General features: G+C 41.6%; 1 protein-coding gene across 2 annotated transcripts in view; it reads left to right on the forward strand.

The window, feature by feature from the left end:
* The first annotated feature begins 1,017 nt into the window (after window positions 1-1,017).
* KIAA1958 (KIAA1958 ortholog) overlaps window positions 1,018-18,977 on the forward strand; it is a 65,656-nt gene continuing 47,696 nt past the window's right edge. For both annotated transcript variants that reach the window (XM_060762491.2, XM_060762490.2), the window contains exon 1: window positions 1,018-1,469. The gene's annotated coding sequence lies outside the window, so the exon portion shown is untranslated. The remainder of the gene's footprint in view (window positions 1,470-18,977) is intronic.

Raw genomic sequence — 18,977 nt, forward strand, 5'->3', positions numbered from 1 at the left:
CTCTAGATGTAGGTGAACTACAACTCCAAAACTCAAAGTCAATACCCACCAAACCCTTCCAATATTTTCTGTCGGTCATGGAAGTTCTGTGTACCAAGGCTGGTTCAATTCCATTGTTGGTGGAATTCAGAATGTTTTTTGATTGTAGGTTAACTCTAAATCCCAGCAACTACAACTCCCAAATGACACAATCAATCCCTCCCCCCAAACCCCACCAGTATTCAAATTTGGGTGTATCGGATATTTGTGCCAAATTTGGTCCAGTGAATGAAAATGCATCCTCCGTATCAGATATTTACAATTCATAACAGTAGCAAAATGACAGTTATGAAGTAGCAACAAAAATAATGTTATGGTTGGGATGGGGTCACCACAACATGAGGAACTGTATTAAGGGTCCGTGGCATTAGGAAGGTTGAGAATCACTGCCCTAAATGGTTCGGGTTCCGGCTATTTGTCTAACCACATCTCCCTATACAGACCATCCCATGCACTGTGATCGACAGAGGAGGCTCTCCTCTCAGTCCCACCACTGTTACAAGCTCGGTTGGTGGGAACGAGAGAGGAGGCCTTCTCCGTGATTGCTCCCTGTCTCTGGAACTCCTTCCCTAAAGAAATAAAAATGGCCTCGCCTTTCTTTCCTTTAAGAAATGTCGAACATGACTAGACTTAATGTCAGGGGAAAACTTTCACCCTTTACCTTTTACCTGCCAAACAATCTGGGAGAAGGAAATAATCTGGGATCAGATCTTGGGATATAGTGCAGTGTAGATCCAGTCTATGCTGAAGGGGGCAAGATCCTGCCTGATGTTGGATGCTAAGCAGAGTCAGCCCTGGTGAGCCCTTGGATAGGAGACTGCTACAGAATCCCAAGTGGTGTAGATTACATTTTAGAGCCTCCTCTGAGCCTGCCTTGCCTGGAGAAAATCCTGCATGCAGTTCATGGGGTGGCCATACATGGGCAGGGGAGGTGGAGGCACACTCACACTCAATCAGATGTGTGTGTGGCTTCCTGTGCTGGATGGATGGCCAGGGTTTGGGTTTCCGGTGGCTGATGCTCTGCTCTCTTTCTCTTTCCCTGTGCTTGCCTCTCTCTGTCTCTCTATCACAGAGCCTTTAATATAATCTCAACCAGGGAAGGAGCAGGAGGGGGGAGCTTTCCAGCCCAGACACACACACACAGAGACATTGTTATTCAAGGAGGAGCAACACACACAGAAAGAGGGAGCCTCCAGGGCCAGGGGGTGCCTGACACTTTCCCTTTCCTCCTAGACACAACAACAGCACACTCCTCCTGGAGTAGCCTAAACAATCCCAGGCTCATCACCATCATCCCCTCGCCATCTAATATTACGCAGAGAGCACGGGCTCCTCCTCCTCCTCCTCCTCCTCCTCCCATCCCATAACACACACATTCAGACACACACACACACAGGGCGCCTGGCATTCCTATGGAAGGACACGTGCAGGTAGGTGGGCAGTGGACACGTTTGGGGGGCTTTTGTGGGTCAGATTTGGGGGGCAATGGGAGGGCATGTCGCTTCGGAAGGCAAGGGAGGAGGGGAGGAAGTAATGCGCTCTCTTATTTCCCCCTTGGCCTCATAAGATCTTGGATATTTGAGTGTCAAAGCCTCATCACACTAGAGAAAAAGAAATCTACTCAAAATCCGGTTTCTGACTCCTGCAAAATTCTGGGGTTTGTAGTTTAGGGAGGCTGTTAAAGGTTCCTCCCTAAACTACAAACCCCAGAATTTTGCAGGAGGAAGAAACCGGATTTTAAGTGGATTTTTTTTTCTCTCTAGTGTGATGAGCAACCCCTCTTTTATATTGGAAGAGGATGGGGAGAGAAGAGAGCAGAGGATCAAGCAGGTTGATGGGTCTATTATTGAATGGCAGGAGGCTACAGAGCGCCTCTGTGCCTCTCTCCAAAGGCAATGGGTTGCAAAGAAGATGCCAGAGATCTCAAACCCACACTTAAACATTGGGGAAGGCGGACTCCTTTGCGTCTATGCCTCTCTCCAAAGGCAATGGGGTTGCAAGGAAGATGCCAGAGACCCCAAACCCACACTTAAACATTGGGGAAGGGTGACTCCTTTGAGGCTTTGATGGATCTGAGTGGATCCCTTCTGCGTTAAGTTTATTAGAGCATGAAAAAAGGCAGCAAGCGCTGGATGGAGGCAAAGGGAAGGAGAGGCATCTTTGTATTGTCGAAAGCTTTCATGGCCAGAATCACTGGGTTGTTGTAGGGTTTTTTTGGGCTATATGGTCATGTTCTAGAGGCATCCTCTCCTGATGTTTCGCCTGCATCTATGGCAAGCATCCTCATTACCTCTGAGGATGCTTGCCATAGATGCACGCAAAATGTCAGGAGGGAATGCCTCTAGAACATGGCCATATAGCCTGAAAAACCCTACAACAACCCAGAGGCATCTTTGTTGTGATGGAGGAAAGAAAGGTGTGAGTTGGAAAAGGATAAAGTGATGGGCAACAATCCAGGGATCTATAGGGCAAGGAGGGAAGTCATAGCAAGGGCATCTAGGGTTGGAAAACAACTCTATCTGGAGGGCAGTGCATTGGATGCCTTTGGAGAGGTCTGGGGGTGTTTCTTGGAGAGTTGTTTGCCATTTGTAGGTGCCAATGTGGGGCATTGTTGCTCTGGCTCCAGATAGGTGGCACCAGCATCATTGTACAATTGTACTTAATGGGATTTGATTTCTGTTTGGATTTAATATGAAGGAGACTCACCGAAAGTACAAATGAAAATAATAATGATAATAATAATAAAAAACTTTATTTGTACCCCGCTACCATCTCCCCAAGCGACTCGGTGCGGCTTACATGAGGCCGAGCCCACAATACAACAATAAACAATAGCAACAGTAATACAAAACAATAAATAAACTCATAAGCAGAAAATAAGCAATAAACATTAACAATAACACGATGCATTTAAAAACCTATGGCTGGGCCAAATGTAATAATTTTTTTTTTAAAAAAAATAATGCTGGGCATGACAAGGTGACATAACTAGGATAGAAATTTTGGAGAGGGATAAAGTGTGCAGACAAACTTCGATCACTAGTAAAGTGCGTTTAGGGACATATTGCTGGGAAAAGATGATATTACAGTGGGGCCTTGAAATCTATTGGGATTTGGTTTCAGGACCTGAATCAGTGTGCAAATATACATGATTATCATATACATGAGGGTCCCTGATTAAACCGCTGAGCTGCTGAACTTGCTGACCGAAAGGTCACAGGTTCAAATATGGGGAAGCAGCGTCAGGTCCTGCTGTTAGCCCCAGTTTCTGCCAACCTAGCAGTTCGAGAACATGCAAATGTGAGTAGATCAGTAGGTACCGCTTCGGCAGTCATGCTGGCCACGTGACCTTGGAGGTGTCTATGGACAATGCTGGCACTTCAGCTTAGAAATGGAGATGAGCACCAACCCCCAGAGTCAGACACGACTGGACTTAATGTCAAAGGAAAACCTTGACCTTTAATATGAAGCGCCTCTCTGCCCTGGGTCTGATTCCCAGCTATAGGGTCACCCTGTCCATCTGCTAGGGACTGGACAGGATCAGTACTATTCTAAAGAGAGTATAAGCACGTGTTAGGAGGTCACACATCTGTATTTGCAGTTGAAAGACTCTGAGGAGACACACAGAGAGAACTTTTACCTTCACTATTTACTATTACTTTTTAAACTATTATTATTAGCTTGTCTCCTGCATATGCTATCAGCTGGAGACCCCTCCCCTCAGCATCAATTGCCTCGCTGGGCCAGAGTGAAGGCCGGGGGGGGGGGGGGCAGGGGACAGTTCCATCTTGTCTCCTTGCTATTCTAATAATATAATATAATATAATATAATATAATATAATATATTGTATATACATTTAATATTTATGATATTATAATGTAATGAATAATAATAATATATTGATAATTATATGATAATAATATGGTATGGTTCCACCTTGTCTCCTGTGCTATTCCAATAATATAAGATAATATATTGTATGTACATTTAATATTTATGATATTATAATGTAATGCAATATAATACTAATACTAATATGATATTGTAATTATATACTTATATTACATGTAATATTACTAATAATATTACAGTATAATTGGTATAGTACAATATAGCAGTGTTTAATGCTGATATTGTACTATGCTAATAGTATAGTGTATTGCATGTATATATACCTTGTAAGCCGCTCTGAGTCCCCTTCGGGGTGAGAAGGGCGGCATATAAATGTCGTAAATAAATAAATATTACTTCCAGTATGGCTGCTGGCATTTCATAGAATCATAGAGTTGGAAGAGACCTTGTGGGCCATCCAGTCCAACCCCCTGCCAAGAAGCAGGAAAATTGCATTCAAAGCACCTCCGACAGATGGCCATCCAGTCTCTGTTTAAAAGCCTCCAAAGAAGGAGCCTCCACCACAGACTTACAAAATTGTGTTGTTGAAGGCTTTCATGGCTGGAATCACTGGGTTGCTATGAGTTTTCCGGGCTGTATGGCTGTATTCCAGAAGCATTCTCTCCTGACGTTTCACCCACATCTATGAAAGGCAGCCATCCTCAGAGGTTGTGAGGTCTTTGGAAACGAGGCAAGTGGGGTTTATATATCTGTGGAATGTCCAAGGTGGGAGAAAGAACTCTTGTCTGTGGGAGGCAAACTTGAATGTTTAAATTAGCCACCTTGATTAGCATTGAATGTCCTTGCAGCTACTTCCTGCCTGGGAATTCTTTGTTGGGAGGTATTAACTGGCCCTGATTGTTTCCTGTCTGGAATTCCTCTTTTTTTGAGTGTTGCTCTTTATTTACTGACCTAATTTTAGAGTTTTTTAAAAATAGTAGTACCCAGATTTTGTTCATTTTCATGGTTTTCTCCTTTCTATTGAAAGGAAGCAGCCAGTCTTTGAAGCTGCATGGCCATTCCGTGGTAATCTAGGTCATCAATTGCAACATTCATACTTGCCTCTAACAGACGAGAGTTCTTTCTCCCACCCTGGACATTCCACAGATATATAAACCCCACTTGTCTAGTTTCCAACAGACCTCACAACCTCTGAGGATGCCTGCCAAAGATGTGGGCAAAACGTCAGGAGAGAATGCTTCTGGAACATGACCATACAACCAGGAAAACTCACAGCAACGCAATGATTCCAGCCATGAAAAAGCCTTTGACAACACCATTTTGTAACAGTTTGGAAGTTTTTCCTCCTGCGAGAGCATGGGATCCTTTCACCTAGTTAATTCCCTTTGTTTACATTTTGTAACAATGGAAGAATGAGAAGGAAGAGAAAAAGGAGGGACCTGCACACAAGGGCTTACATCTGGGAGCATATCCGTGCACCATTCTCTGCAGACCTATATATTCTGGCAAATATATAATTATCCATTTCTACACTGCCATATAATGCAGATTTTCAAAACAAATAATCCACTGTATCTGCTTTGAACTGGATTAGATTAGTATACACTGCCATATACTCCAATCTCGATTTTATATGGCAGTGTAGAAGGAACCTATGTCTCTTCTAAGAGAGAGAAAGTGGTATATAAATAAATATAACAGTAATAATAATAATGTGTTGTTGAAGGCTTTCGTGGCCGGAATCACTGGGTTGCTGTGAGCTTGCTAGGCTGTATGGCCATGTTCCAGAAGCATTCTCTTCTGATGTTTTACCCACATCTATGGCAGACATCCTTGTAGGTTGTGAGGTCTGCTGGAAGCTAGACAAGCGAGGTTTATATATCTGTGGAATATCCAGGGTGGGAGAAAGAACTCTTCTCTGCTTGAGGCAAGTGTGAATGTTGCAATTGGCCACATTGATTAGCACTGAATGGCTTTGCAGCTTCAAAGCCTGGCTGCTTCCTGCCTGTGGGAATCCTTTGTTGGGAGGTGTTAGCTGGCCCTGATCAGATCTGGGATCAGATCCTGTGATATAGAAGGGGCCCTAGTCTCCAGAGCCACCTTTCAACATTCAAATCCATCTTCCAGCTATAGGAGGAAACAATATTTGCCGTTGCCTTTCAATGCTAAATACCAATGCATCTTCTAGTTTGGAAAAAATGTGAGATCCAAGAGAACTCAAGCTTGCTGAAGTATCAGTTAAAAGAGGCTTGACTTCAAAAGCAGCACATTTATCTCCGGATACTGTCTCCATTTTCCCATTCTCTTTTTACTCTACCACTATCAAAACTTTCATAATATTGTAGTCTAAAAAGTAACAATTGCTGAATGTGTGTGATAGTCCACTCAGGTTCTCATGTCTTTTCCTGCAGTCATCCCCATAATTTCGTATTTTTTGGAGTCTGCTTATTCCAATCACATTCACTAACAACTAAGTCATTTTTCTTTTTTCCACACTTCCAGCAGCACTCACCATTCACTTATCTTTCGTGAAACAGTGGAGATTTTGGGTTGCTGTGAGTTTTCCGGGCTGTATAGCCATGTTCCAGAAGCATTTTCTTCTGAAGTTTCACCCATATCTATGGCGGGCATCCTCAGAGGTTGTGAGCTCTGTTGGAAACTAGGCAAGTGGGGATTATATATCTGTGGAATGTCCAAGGTGGGAAAAGGAACTCTTGTCTGCTTGAGGCAAGTGTGAATGTTGTAATTAGCCATCTTGATTAGCATTGAATGGCCTTGTAGCTTCAAAGCCTGGATGCTTCCTGTCTGGGGGAATCCTTTGTTGGGAGGTGTTATCTGTCTCTGATTTTTTCATGTCTGAAATTCCCCTGCTTTTTGAGTGTTGCTCTTTATTTACTGTCCTGATTCTAGAGTCTTTTTAAATACCATTGGCCAAATTTTGTTAATTTTCACAGTTTCCTCCTTTCTGTTGAAATTGTGCACATTTCAGTGGCTTCTCTGTGTAGTCTGACATGGTGGTTGTGAGAGTGGTCCAGCATTTCTGTGTTCTCAAATAATATACTGTGTCCAGGTTGGTTCATCAAGTGCTCTGATATGGCTGCCTTCTCTGGTTGAATTAGTGATTCTGGCCATGAAAGCCTTTGACAACACAATGGAAATGTTTACATGATAATCAATCAATCATAGGCTAAGACATGTGTGCAGGGCTCCCTGTCCAAAGGATTGGATTGTATGTATCAAAAATAAAGGGGCTGTCTTTTCCATGTGTATATATATATAGATATGTTGAGGACCCCACATTAGTTTTTTTGTAGGAAAAAAGTGGAAAATTGGTTCTTTTAGCACAGTGTTTCTCAACCTTCCTAATGCCGTGACCCCTTAATACAGTTCCTCATGTTGTGGTGACCCTCAACCATAAAATTATTTTCATTGCTAATTCACAACTGTGATTTTGCTGTTGCTATTATTCGTAATGTAAATATCTGATATGCAGGATGTATTTTCATTCACTGGACCAAAATTGGCACACATACCCGATACGCCCAAATGGGAGTCATAGTTGTTGGGATTTATAGTTCACCTACAATCAAAGAACATTGTGACCTCCACCATCAATGCAATTGAACCAAACTTGGCACACAGAAGTACCATAACCAACAGAAAATACCAGAAGGGTTTGGTGGGCGTTGACTTTGAATTTGGGAGTTGTAGTTCACCTACATCCAGAGAGCACTGTGAACTCAAACAGTGATGGATCTGGACTGAACTTGGCACAGATACTCAATACTTGGCATTTGGCAATTGTAGTTGCTGGGATGTATAGTTCACCTAAAATCAAAGTGCATTGTAAACACCACCAATGAGAGAATTGGACCAAAATTCTCACGCAGAATCCCCATAATGAACAGAAAATACTGTATTTTCTGATGATTTTTGGTGACCCCTCTGGCACCGCCTCGTGACCCCCCAAGGGTCCTGCCCCTTAGGTTGAGAAACACTGTTTTAGCACATTTGAAACTCACAGGTTTATGGTGGCATACATTTTTGAGCAAGATTTAGTAGCTCGGTTATTTAACCTACTGCGCCACCGGGGAGTGGTGTGAGCTCCCACTGTTTGCCCCAGCTTCTGCCAACCTAGCAGTTCGAAAACATACAAATGTGAGTAGATCAATAGGTACCGCTTCTGTGGGAAGGTAATGGCGCCCCATGAAGTCATGCCGGCCACATGTCCTTGGAGGGGACTAAGGATAATGCTGGTTCATCAGCTTAGAATTGGAAATGAGCACCAGCCCCCAGAGTTGGACGCGACTGGACATAATGTCAGGGGAAAACCTTTACCTTTACCTACATTTTTGAGGACTAAAGCTTCTGACAAAGTGAGCTATTGTCCATGGAAGTTTATGGACCACAATAAATACCTATGGAAGTTGCCATAAAACTTTGTTGTTCTTACCAGCTTTTATCATTACATTGAAGTTATTCCAGTAAATAGAAAAGGAGGAAGAATGAGAAGATGAGATGCCATCTTTCCACGCACATTTATTCTCATTTTAAATATTCAGCATAGTTATGAATGTTTTAATATGTGTCATTAAAAAAAAACCCTGAAAAAAGATGCCTCTTAATTACAACTTGGCACTAGTTGTGTTGATCCTCTTAGATGAAAACCCAGGATCCCATTTAATGTGCTTGTTTATGGGCTTTAAGCATGCTGTGTTGTACATATTTTACAGTGTTGTATTAAACTCGTAGACCCTTTTGAAGTATAATATAAAATAAGATAGCTTTCTGGATTGATTGGTTAGCCCAGATGCTTACGTCGTACTTGTGGCAGAGAGCCAAGATTTTGAAAAGTAGGCATGCAATAGGAATCATAGGAGGGAAAATGCTAAGCTTGGTTATGTTTTTCTGTCTTGTAAACACAGTGGCTAAAATGTTGGATTAAAACTCGAGAAGGAGCCTCCAGTGGTACAGTGGGTTAAACCACTGAACTGCTGAGCTTGTTGACTGAAAGGTTGTTGAGCTTGTTGACTGAATCTGGAGAGCAGTGTGAGCTTCTGCTGTCAGCCCAGCTTCTGCCAACCTAGCAGTTCGAAAACATGCAAATGTGAGTAGATCAATAGGTACTACTCTGGCAGGAAGGTAACGGCACTCCATGCAGTCATGCTGGCCACATGACCTTGGAGGTGTCTATGGACAATGCCGGCTCTTTGGCTTAGAAATGGAGATGAGCACCAATCCTCGGAGTGGGACACAACTGGACTTAATGTCAGGGGAAACCTTTACCTTGACCAGAAGCATTCTCTCCTGACATTTCACCCATATCTATGGTAGGCATCCTCAGAGGTTGTGAGACCTCACAACCTCTGAGGGTACCTACCGTAGATGTGGGTGAAACCTCAGGAGGGAATGATTCTGGAACATGACCATACAGCCTGGAAAACTCACAGCAACCCATCCTCTGAGGTTCACATGAAAGTCTTGGGGGCTTATTGTCTCTTAGCCAAACACAGTTGTGGGCATAAAATGGGTTGATGGGGTGGTTTACATCTTAAGAATATAAGAATATTATGAATATTATGAACGGGATAGGTTCAGAATGTTTGTTCTTAAGCTGAATTTGTAGGTAAGTCAGAGCAGGTACATTTCTTAAGTATGACTTTAGCCATATATATGCTTTGGATAGCACAGTGAAGGTTGTTTTTTGCAGTCTGTACCTCTGTTCAGATTTCACTTCACTTTCTGTCCCTGTGATAAATGGATTTTGAAAGATTTGCCTTGTTGTGGAAACAAGGACTGGTGCTAAAGCTTCAGGGGAGATACCTTGTCCCCATAATAACTCTTCCAGGAGTGAATTTCCTTTCTTGGGGAGAGATTTCTTTCACTTCCTGTTGTCTCACCCCCATTCTTAACTTTGAGTTAATTTGTAGTTCAGTCAGATGTTTGTAACTCAGATACTGCCTGTACATTGAAATACATATCAGAAAAACATATTTCTCTTTCCCTTCTTTCATTCTGCATAGGTAAAAGTAAAGGTTTCTCCTTGATATAGTATAATATAGTATAGTATTAACAGTGTGATATACTGGTGGTATATTATATGTATTGTGGTATAATAATATAAAAAGGTAAAGGTTTCTCCCTTACATCAAGTCTAGTTGAGTCTGACTCTGGGAGGTCAGACGCCATTTCTAAGCCAAAGAGTTGTCCATAGACACCTCCAAGGTCATATGGCTGGCATGACTGCATGGAGCACCATGACTTTCCCGCTGAAGCGGTAACTATTGATCTACACACATCTGCATGTTTTCAAACTAACTGCTAGGTTGGCAGAACTTGGGGCTAACAACGGGAGCTCACCTCATCTCTTAGACTTCAACTGCCGACCTTCCAGTCAGCAAGTTCTGCAGCTTAGCGGTTTAACCCGCTGTGCTACTGCGGCCCCAATCATTCTGCATACACCTGAAGATATCCACTATTTCTTGTAGCTGAGTTCATCATACCATATTATCAGAGAAGTCTGAGCAGTTCTCCTGGTACTAATAATATCTTGAAGTAAAGATATATTTGAAAGATAGAAGTCTTCTAATATCACTAATTTCAAACTTGGTCATGTTACAACGTATCTATAATAGTGAGGTCCATTTCCTACAAGATTAACAGCTACAGGATAGAAAAGATACATATTTTATTAGATCAATTAATCAATCTCAAAATGTGCTGAATTTAGACTTACACTGAATTCTTCATCAGGCAAAGAGAACGCTGCTGGCATCAAAGTCTGGCATTTTTCTCTTATATAATATACTTTATTTAATATCCTCCCCAAGGGGACTCAAGAGTGGATTACAGAATACATATATGGCAAATGTTCAGTGCCATTATATAATTAACAACAAAGACAGAGGTAAAGGCTTCTCCCTTTTCATCTCCAGCATCTGGAGGCTGTGCTCAATTTCCGGCCATGGGGAGGTGCTCTTGTTCCATTTTCCATGCCGAGGAGCCTGTTGTCTGTGGATGCCTTCCTGATCGAATTGTCGGCATGTTTGCATGGGCGCCTTTTACCTCCCTGTAAAGCGGTACCTATTGATCTACTCACATTATTGTTTTCAAACTGCTAGGTTTGAAGGACCGAGCTGTGGCACAGCTAGTTAGTAGCCAGCTGCATTAAATCACCACTGATTGAGAGGTCATGAATTCGAAGCCAGCCCAGATTGGAGTAAGCTCCTGACCATTAATAGTCTAGCTTGCTGTTGACCTATGCAGTCCAAAAGGCAGTTGGATCTGTCAAGTAGGAAATTTAGGTACTGTTTTATGCGGGGAGGCTAATTTAACTAATTTACAATGCCATAAAACCTTCCAGCGGTGTGCAAAAGAATGAGGAAGTACTCCATCAAAGGACCTGGTGTCACAAATGGACAGTGAAGTCGCAGCTCCCCCTGTGGCCAGAACCGAGCATACCCTCATGAAGTCAGAAAAGCTGGAATGTTAAATTGCCTCTGTGTCTGTCTATATATGTTGTGTATTTAAATGGCATTGAACGTTTGCCATGTATGTGTCCATTGTAATCCGCCCTGAGTCTCCTGTGGGGTGAGAGAAGGGCGGAATATAAATACTGTAAATAGATAAATCAATAGTTTGGCAGGAGCTAGGGCAACAGCAGGAGCTCACCCCAACCCATGGCTTTGAACTGCCAACCTTCCGCTCGGCAAGATTTTCTGTACTTGGCGGTTTAACTTGCTGTTCTACCATGGCCCGAACGGTATATCTCAGTTTCTGGATTCTTTCTCTGTTTAAAAAGACTCAATTCAAGCACAGCTAAAAAATGAGATTATATGACTCCTGTATTATTGGGAAGATTATATTCCTGGACGTCATATAGATATACAAAATGATGGATAATAGCAAACTCTATTGAAATAAAGGATGTCGTAAAGTTACACTGGAAGACTTAGAAAATGCCCAGTGGGGACTTATTTTGTTGAGCACAGATAAATTAATCTACCTCTCCCATGGATACTCTACTTCATTCCTAGTGGGAAGTACAAATTTAATGTAAATGTAAATAAATAAATCAACATGGTATATTACACATTAATTCCCACCTAAAATGTTCCAAGGATTGAGGCTGAGACACATTCTTTGTACCAGTTCAGAACATTTGCTAAATGTATTTCCAAATACAGTTTGTCACCTTCTCAATATGATGTATCCGGCAATGGTTTTAAATGGGACTGGGAGAATGATTTGACTTTGTTATTATTTCATATCTGGTTCTGATCAAATGTATTTTCTTAAGATTTGCTTTAAAATTCTTCTTGATGTTACTTTAATTGGATTCTTCAAAGGAAGGCGGCACTGAATTTTAATTGAGTAGAATGTGGAAAAGTTATAGTAATGTGTGATGCCTTGGTTTGTGTGTGGGTGTGGTCATGTGCATTAGTTACATAGTAAGTCTAAGGCAGGATTCAGTCTTTCTGAGTTGTTGCATGCATGTTGCGTAATTTGGATTTTTCTCAGTAGGAAGTTGTAGTGAATTGTAGCTTGCTTCCAGACAAATCCGTGTATCATAAATCCAAAATCCCGAGTTAGACCATGACGTTATTAATTTTAAAAAATGCTACAAAAGAGTATACATTTGTTTTAAGTCAATGTTTCCCAACCTTCCTAGTGCCAAGACCCCTTAATATAGTTCCTTATGTTGTGGTGCCCCCCAACCATAAAATTATTTTCATTGCTACTTCACAACTGTGATTTTGTTTTTGCTATGAATCATAATGTAAATATCTGATATGCAGGGTGTATTTTCATTCACTGGACCAAATTTGGCACAAATACCTGATATGCCCAGATGGGGTAGAGGGGGGATTGATTTTGTCATTTTGGAGTTGCAGTTGCTGGGATTTATAGTTCACCTACAATCAAAGAGCATTCTGAACTCCACCATCGATGGAGTTGAACCAAACTTGGCACACATGACCAACAGAAAATACTGGAAGGGTCTGGTGGGCATTGACTTTGAGTTTTGGAATTGTAGTTCACCTGTATCCAGAGAGCACTGTGGACTCAAACAATGATAGATCTGGACCAAACTTGTAACACATACTCAATATGCCCAAATGTGAACACTGGTGGAGTTTGGGGAAAATAGACCTTGACATATGGAAGTTGTAGTTGCTGCGATTTATAGTTCACATGCAATCAGAGAGTATTCGGAACCCCACCAATGATAGAATTGGCCTAAACTTCCCACACAGAATCCCCATGACCAACAGAAAATAATGTGTTTTCTGATTTTTTTTGTGACCCCTCAAACACCCCCTCTCGACCCCCCCCCCGGGTCCCGACCCCCAGGTTGAGAAACGCTGGTTTAAGTGCTCCTGAATTCTTCTCCTGAATTCTTCTTAAGTGCTCCTGATCTACTCACATTTGTATGTTTTCGAACTGCTAGGTTGTCAGAAGCTGTAAATAGATGTAAACATTTATCACTGTCACAGCTCTTTCCAGTTTACATTTCAGTTCTCATTAGCAACGTTTAATTACAGCCCAGCAAGCAGGCAGTTAATGATTTAGTCATTGCAGGCCTTAATCTTTTAGAATGGTGTCTCCAAAATTATTAACTCTTATTCATCCATCTTTCATTCAATTCCATTCACACCCAAACAAATCAAATCCACACTTTATCAAAGCTGCACATTATATTTCTTGTATCACCATCCCTTTCACACCTCCTTACAGAGCTGAAATATCAAGGAAAATGTGCCAGCCTTCTGCAAAGGAATTTTGCCGACATAGTGCTAAATTATGGGGTCCTTTTCAGCCACAGTTAAGCCTTTGGAAGCAGCGTTTTGTTGAAATCAGTGGAACTTTGGTTGAATTGTATCTGATGTTTTTCCTCTTTAGTGGAAGAATAAACGGGCCTTCTCTTTCCATTAAATACCTTTGAAGATGCCTAAAGATATTGCCCTAAATCCCGAAGCAGAAAATGAACTTGAGACAATCATTGTTTTTATCAAAATTCTGACCTTTGTTCTCAACTATTGGTATTTGTGGGTTAAAAAAAGCAATTGGCAGTCCTGAGCAAAGTCTTTTGTAAGACAGAAATTATAGTGTATCAGTGTTCTCGTATGTTTCCTTGGTAACAAATACACCACACAGATTCCATAATGAGGTTCTTAGTCTGCAGGCGACTATGTGTGTATTTCCTTGCTCAGCAACTGCCTCTTGAAATGAATATGAGGTCTTGTTTATACGACTGTTCAAACACACACTCTCAAAAACAAATTACCACTGAAATATGAAAATCTTCCACCTATGGGAATATACCTATTTCTTTATATACAGAGCGAGATATACATAAAAGCATCAGTGTAAATAATGTAAAATATTTATTCTGCTGGAGAGATCTTGTGTCAAAATGTATAAGATGTGTTGCTCTTTTCATCTTCATCTGTGTGTCCGAAGTATGCCGCATGATAAACTTATACATTCATTGGAATGGGTTGTTGTAGGTTTTTCGAGCTGTATGGCCATGTTCTAGAAGCATTCTCTCCTGACATTTTGCCTCCATCTATGGCAGGCATACTCAGAGGTTGTGAGGTCTGTTGGATTACTTGTTATAAGCTCTGCAATCTGATCTAATGCATGTTCACTCAGGAGCAAGATCTAGTGAGTTCAGTGGGGAATTGTTGATGTTGTGTGCCTTTAAATATGACCCATGGTGACTCTAAGGATAATCAGTCACTGGAATTTCTTGGCAAGATTTGTTTATAAGAGGTTTGCCATTGCCTTCCTCTGAGGCTGAGAGAGTGTTGCTTGCCCACGGTCATTTGCTGTGTCTCATGGCTGAGCAGAGATTTGAAACCTGGTTTTCAGAGTAATGCACACCTCAATAAAAATGTTGAATCAATGACTGGTGGTGCAAAAAACCCCAAACACTTCCATGCTAGGAATTAATATGAAATACACTTGAAAGTAAAATGTATCACTTTTGTAATGTCATTATATAACTCTATGGTGCAGCTGGTGGTGCAGCGGGTTAAAATGCTGAGCTGCTGTACTTGATGATCAAAAGGTTGGCTTTTTGAATCTGAGTAGGGTGAGCTCCCACTGTTAGCCCCAGCTTCTGCCAGCCTAGCAGTTTGAAACCATGTAAATGTGAGTAGATGAATAGGTACTGCTTCTGCAGGAAGGTAACAATGCTTCATGTAGTCATGCTGACCACATGACCTTGGAGGTGTCTATGGACAATGCCGGCTCTTCGGCTTAGAAATGGAGATGAGCACCTCCACCCAGAGTCGGACACGACTAGACTTAATGTCAAGGGAATCCTTTACCTTTTATGGTGCAGCTGCCTTTGGAATTTTGTGGATTGTTTTGGTTAGCCAATCTCAAAAATGGTATTATAGGACTAGATAGGGAATTGAAATTATAACAATGTTAAAACATCTTCACAACTGGGTTTGGGGACTTTTTAGTTGTGGGAGGGAAGAATCCTAATCAATTTAAAGAGTTATGTATGGCATGATTTTTTCTTTCTTGTCAGGAGCGACTTGAGCAACTGGTTTTTATTGTATCAAGTAGCTTCTGGTGTGAGAGAACTGGCTGCCTGCAAGGACGTTGCCCAGAGGACACCTGGATGTTTTGATGTTTTACCATCCTTATGGGAGGCTTCTCTCATGTCCCCATATGGGGTGCCGGAGCTGACAGAGGGAGCTCATCTGCGCTCTCCCTGTATTTGAACCTGTCTCCTGAAGTGACTTGAGAAACTGCAACTTGCTTCTTGTGTGAGAGAACTGGCTGTTTGCAAGGACGTTGCCCAGGGGATGCCCTGATGTTTTGATGTTTTACCATCCTTATGGGAGGCTTCTCTCATGTCCCTGCATGGGGTGACAGAGGGAGCTCATCTGTGCTTTCCCTGGATTTGAATCTCCGACCTGTCAGTCTTCAGCCCTGCTGGCTAAAGGGTTTAACCCATTGCACCACAGATGGAAAGGAGCAAGGTCAGGTTTCATACCTACTGTAGCTGAATGCTAAATGTGGGGTTTCTTGTAGTCCCAAGGAAGGCCAAAACAAATCCCCTCTGAACAAATTTTGCCAAGAAAACCCTATGATAGGGTCACTATGAGCCCAAAATAACTTAAGGGCACACAACAATAAGAAAGGGAAAGAGGGTGATAAAAAGTGAGAAATGAAATGGAGAATTAAAAGAAACAGGATGTATACAGAGCTAAAGTACTTGTCTACATTTGCCACTAGACTTCAAGATTAGTGTGAAGTCGGCGAGAAGATGCTCGTGGAATCCACATGACATCTAGGGTCTCCCAACCACAAATGTGGGATCAAATTGGTCATTGTGGTGTTGCACAGCGTTAGGAAAAATCAGGGAATTCTCTGGATCTTCCCTGAAGTTTTGGAACAGGCCCTCACTTTGGGGTAGTATCAACACTTGGGATAGATTGAATTCAAATTTGCCCAGGTGTCCACATGGAACAATGCTGCCATCCTATCTCCTTGTGCTTTGCGACATGGACAAAAGGAAGAGCACTTACTATTTTGTTTTTGTGGCTGCCATAAAACACAAAAGCTCTATGGAGAGCCTGGTTGTTCCCCACACCTTGGTTCATTGGCACCATCTTTTTCCCCAGCTTTATCCAAGTTGTGACACCTTTGTTGACATCACAAAAGGTGCCCAGCAACAGCCAGGACCTCATTGGATCTCCGTGGCTGCTGCTACAGTCACATAAAAGTCAGAGGTAAGAATGGCTGTCCTGCAAGGTTAAATGTGATTCGGCCCAACTGGACAGACACGACCTCATATTATTGTTTGATAATGCATGCAGACCAGCAGAAGATTAGTCCTTTGTATATTAAAAAAAGAGCAACACAAGTATAAGAAATGTGAAACTTAAATTTTACTCTTGTGCAGCAGAGTTCATGAAACAAACAACAGTAAAATGGTAAAAACAATATAGTCCCAAGATAAAGAATAGTAAATGAAATTCAAGACACAAGGTAAAATATAAGATTTGAAGGTACAAAATCCATGGAACAAGGCAGCATGAAAATCAGATCAGGAGCCTGGCATAACTTGGTATATAAAACAGGACCATCCGAAATTCCAACATTGATGAGACCGATTCTTTCCCTTGTATCAATATAAAGCTTTTCATGACCCCAGAACCGAAAGGAAAGCATTTCTCGTGCCCTTTATAAACAGGGTTTCTTCTCTCTTTCCCTGAAAACAAATTGACCTTTGATACCCTTGAGAACTCTGTTTATAAAATAGTTTCTATCTTCACTCTCATTAAATTCTGCACCTGACAATTCGTCTTCTGAAGACAGTTTCTCAGAGGAAGACTGTTGAAGGCATCTCCCAGGAATGTGACCTTGTTCATCTTCATGACACACCTCAGGCCTCTCTTCTGGGCTTAACTCGGGCCCAGGCAAACCCTCATCCCCATTGTCAACAGAAAGGAAAGCCCTTCATCCCCATTCTCGTCATGAGCCATCACAGCCTGAACTACAACATAACCCCTATATCCTCGTGGTGCATTTAATACATGCCCTCCAGCTGTTACAGTTTGGCAGGGGCAGACCTAATTGATCCTTCCTTATCCCATTTTGCCCAGCTACTCTTCAGATGCTCCAGTTTCTCAGTCCTCCTCCCAATTTTTCCTTTCATCCTCAGTTTACTTCAGTTGGTACAAGCTGAATTCGAAATTCAAGTACTGTACAGTCACACATTCACACATGTATACACACACTCTCTCTCACACACAGATCCTGCCAAGATCTTTAAGCTACAGTTGGAACTGTTTTGAATGATCATTAACATAACACTCCAGTTTCTGTTACAGAAACCAGGAGGGCATTGCCTTGTCATGTAACATTCAAGTGTTGCTCCATTCTCTTCTTAATTACTCACTCAAACTGTGATAATGCGTAGTAAATCCTGAAAGCTAATGCAACAATGTCATTTCCTCGATATGTATAATTCTACGGTAGCGTCTCATAGGCCAAATTGCAGAAATGTTGTTGTGTTTTACAGTACCAATGAAACAGTTTATTTGTCTTTGGACTGGGTTTTTGGGGGAGGTGCAAGGAAAAACAACAGATTAATTTCCATATAGCTTGATTCATTATAGCAGTATTCTGGAAAATATTTGTTTTGGTGGCACACTCTATTACCTTTACATTTTCCAGACATTTAAACGAGACAACCGAGAAAGCAGTAGCAGATAAACAATGCTAACATATAATTGCATTATTGTCAAGGAAATTTAATTCACTCTTCGGCTTTGGGTTTGGACAGATGAGTTGCATTCAGTTTGAGATAGGCTAATACGTGCGGTGAGGTTTCAAGTAAGCTGTTACAGAATGAAATGGATTTTTAAAAAAACATTGGGTATATATTATTTATTGTATCTGATGCAAATGTCCAGAAGACATCTGATATCACTACCATCTGCATGCAACTAGATATACCGTATCTTAGTAGCAGAAGCTGAATGGATGCTATTTAAGTTTCTCCACAAAGGCAGGTAATCATATTCCTGTTGCTTTAGTATATTTGTCCATTAAAAATGGGTTCTCTGGGATGCAATTCAGCACAAAAATATAATTAATTAAAATAAATTAAAACTGGTGTTTCTCTTAAGGAAGGTGTACTAAATATGCCACCCCAGTGTAAAGTTGTAAAAAGATCTGGGAGTGTGTTGTCGAAGCTTTCATGGCTGGAATCACTGGGTTGCTGTGAGTTTTCCGAGCTTTATGGTCATGTTCCAGAAGCATTTTCTCCTGAAGTTTCACCCACATCTATGGAAGGCATCTTTAGAAGTTGAGGGGTGTGTTGGAAAGTAGGCAAGTGAGATGCATTATTGAAGGCAAGTGAGGTTTATATATCTGTGGAAGGTCCAGGATGGGAAAAAGAATGCTTGTCTGCTTTAGGCAAGTGTGAATGTTGCAATTAGCCACCTTGATTAGCATTGAATGGCCTTGCAGCTTCAAAGCCTGGCTGATTGCTGCCTGGGGGAATCCTTTGTTTGGAAATGTTGGCTGGCCCTGATTTTTTCTTGTCTGGAAT

The sequence above is a fragment of the Anolis sagrei genome, chromosome 2, assembly GCF_037176765.1.
Source record: "Anolis sagrei isolate rAnoSag1 chromosome 2, rAnoSag1.mat, whole genome shotgun sequence".
Classification (NCBI taxonomy): domain Eukaryota; kingdom Metazoa; phylum Chordata; class Lepidosauria; order Squamata; family Dactyloidae; genus Anolis; species Anolis sagrei.